Source organism: Bos indicus x Bos taurus, chromosome 7 (genome assembly GCF_003369695.1).
Source record: "Bos indicus x Bos taurus breed Angus x Brahman F1 hybrid chromosome 7, Bos_hybrid_MaternalHap_v2.0, whole genome shotgun sequence".
In the NCBI taxonomy this organism is placed as follows: domain Eukaryota; kingdom Metazoa; phylum Chordata; class Mammalia; order Artiodactyla; family Bovidae; genus Bos; species Bos indicus x Bos taurus.
In genome coordinates this window covers 19,177,198-19,180,483 of record NC_040082.1, presented here as the reverse complement: position 1 = coordinate 19,180,483, position 3,286 = coordinate 19,177,198, and the positions used below count along the sequence as shown (strand labels likewise).

General features: G+C 39.0%; 1 pseudogene; it reads right to left on the bottom strand.

Moving 5' to 3' along the window:
- Nucleotides 1–244: 244 nt before the first annotated feature.
- Nucleotides 245–666, bottom strand: LOC113896545 (annotated as a pseudogene).
- Between the last annotated feature and the right edge of the window lie 2,620 nt (nt 667–3,286).

The following is a 3,286-nucleotide window of genomic DNA, read 5'->3' as shown; positions in this document are numbered from 1 at the left end:
GTGGGGCAGGTGTTTTGTTAGTGCTGTAGCCCCTGGTTACTGCACTAACCTATGACTTCCCTACATTCTGCCTACACTTTGTAAATCTCTCCATATGAGATTCTCCTTTAAATATTTAGCTTGACTTTGCTTTTTATTTCTTACTGTAGGACCTCAATCCCTCTATTTAAACAGTACAAAAGATATTTACTAATTTTTTTGGTGGGGGGAGCAAATGATTTTTTTTTACAAATACACCAAAGAATCATGCAGTGCTGCCAGCATTGGAAGGAATCCTGGACCACAACTCAGCACATTCCTTTACAACTGGTCCTGTGATGGCAAAATCTTTCATTTCCCCTTTATTGTTTACTATGACCCCAGCATTATCTTCAAAATAAAGAAACAAACCATCTTTTCTATGGTATGACTTTCATTGTCGAATTACCACCACTGGATGTACCTTCTTTCTGAGCTCTGCTTTGCCTTTCTTGACTGTGGCCATCACCATGTCACCCACACCAGCAGCAGGAAGTCTATTCAGTCGTCCCTTGATCCCCTTCACTGAGATGATATACAGATTTTTGGCTCCTATGTTGTCAGCACAGTTGATCAGGGCTCCAAGCGGAAGACCCAAGAAGTCTGGAATTTCGCACCAGAGGACCCACCACGAACTCACTTCAACATCTTGAACGCCAGAAAGGGACGACAGCAACAAAAAAGCTTCACTAGTTTTTAATTTGCATCTTTTAACAGCCATAACGTTCAGGATTTGTTGGTGGCTCAGATGGTAAAGAATTCGCCTGCAATGCAGAAAACCCAAGTTTGATCCCTGGGTCAGGAAGATCCCCTGGAGAAGGGAATGGATACTTACTCCAGTATTCTTGCCTGGAAAATTCCATGGACAGAGGAGCCTGGCAAGCTACAGTCCATGGAGTCGCAAAGAGACAGACATAACTGAGTGACTAACATTTTTACTTTTTTTTTTTTAACGAAGTTGTGGATTTATAGGAGAAGAAATAGTATATAAGTTAAATAACAGTGCTAGAATTGAGGTTTTGTAAGGGTATGTGTGGGCAAGCGCTGAGGAATTTTAGCATCTTTTACCCATGACAGTGAAAGTCTCTCAGTTGTGTCTGACTCTTTGCAACCCCATGGATTATACAGTCCATGGAATTCTCCAGGCCAGAATACTAGAGTGGGTAGGCTTTCCCTTCTCCAGGGGATCTTCCCAACCCGGGGATCGAACCCAGGTCTCCCAAATTGCAGGCAGATTCTTTACTAGCTGAAAATCTGCCAGTATTTCCAGGGTCTCACTGATGAGATGGGACTCCATTGGCTTTTACTATATCTGTACTGTTTTATAGCAGCTAGAGAAGGAATGAGGATAGAAAGTGATGGCAGAGCTCTTTAAATTTTTCTTTTTGTTTTTAATTCATATTTCATGGCATATAAGGCAATAATCATGTTGTTGAGTTAGGCTTAACCTTCTTCCTTCAGCACCTCTTTGGATACTGTGGCATCAAAGTACAGGCAAAAGACAAATGTTGGTGGTTGACCAAGGTATGTCAGAGCTATCTATTCCTAGTTATGAAATATGGATATTAAAATGATATGGATATGGATATTAAAAGAAACTGAGATTACTATCTATAATCTAGTAAAATAATCTATCTCTGTATATATACATATAGATGTATTAATATATACTTGACAGTCATATTCATAGGGAAAATAGTTTCTAAAAATGTCTGTATAATCAACAGAAAATGTTTTTCAAATCTGCTGTCATATTCAACGTCATTTACTAGTGTCCACATTTTGCTTAGATTTTCACTAAATTTATAGTTTTTCAAAACTAAATATTTTGAAAGGATTGTATATTGCAAGGTATTATCTCCTTATATGCCCTTATGGCAGAAAGTGAAGAGGAACTAAAAAGCCTCTTGATGAAAGTAAAGGAGGAGAGTGAAAAAGTTGGCTTAAAGCTCAACATTCAGAAAACGAAGATCATGGCATCCGGTCCCATCACTTCATAGGAAATAGATGGGGAAACAGTGGAAACAGTGTCAGACTTTATTTTTTTGGGCTCCAAAATCACTGCAGATGGTGACTGCAGCCATGAAATTAAAAGACGCTTACTCCTTGGAAGGAAACTTATGACCAACCTAGATAGCATATTGAAAAGCAGAGACATTACTTTGCCAACAAAGGTCCGTCTAGTCAAGACTATAGTTTTTCCAGTGGTCATGTATGGATGTGAGAATTGGACTGTGAAGAAAGCTGAGCGCTGAAGAATTGATGCTTTTGAACTGTGGTGTTGGAGAAGACTCTTGGGAGTCCCTTGGACTGCAAAGAGGTCCAACCAGTCCATTCTGAAGGTGATCAGCCCTGGGATTTCTTTGGAAGGGATGATGCTAAAGCTGAAACTCCAGTACTTTGGCCACCTCATGCGAAGAGTTGACTCATTGGAAAAGACTCTGATGCTGGGAGGGATTGGGGTCAGGAGGAGAAGGGGACGACAGAGGATGAGATAGCTGGATGGCATCACTGACTCGATGGACATGAGTCTGGGTGAACTCCGGGAGTTAGTGATGGACAGGGAGGCCTGGCGTGCTGCGATTCATGGGGTCACAAAGAGTCAGACACAACTGAGTGACTGAACTGAACTGATCTCCTCTTAACCTCTAGCACATCTGTATGGCTTACTTATCAACAACCCATAGAACTGCAAACTTGGATTAGAGAAGACCTAAAGGTAACAGAAATGTCCTTAAACCTGTCTAATCCCTAAAGGTACACCTGTGGAAAAAGAAAGCTGGAGGTGGGATTATGAACACATAAAATATATTGTTTTTCTAAAACTACCAAACTTGACTAAACTCTATCCCTTGATTCTAAATATATATTTGGAGCCAAGGAAATAGAACTGAAACAATATTTACTTCATTACAAATTTTTCCATTTAATACTTAACTCTAGCTTTTTCAGCAATGGGGTTTGAATTCAATAAACCATTTAGGCATTATTTGCATACTTTTGTGAAGGTAATGTGATAAAAGAATCATCTGTAAATCTATAATAGAGTTGAACATTTAGGTGAGTGTGTCCCCATGGGAAGTCTTACAGTTACTATAATTTTGCAGAAGCATGTTGTTACATACATCTGATTAGTTTAAGCTACAGATTTAGAAAAAAATGAAAAAGAATTGTTGAAGGCAGCACCTATAAATATTTTTTTTCATCCACTGTACTTAGGAAATTTTATAGATTCTTAACTAGAGAGAATTAATATTTTATATTTTAT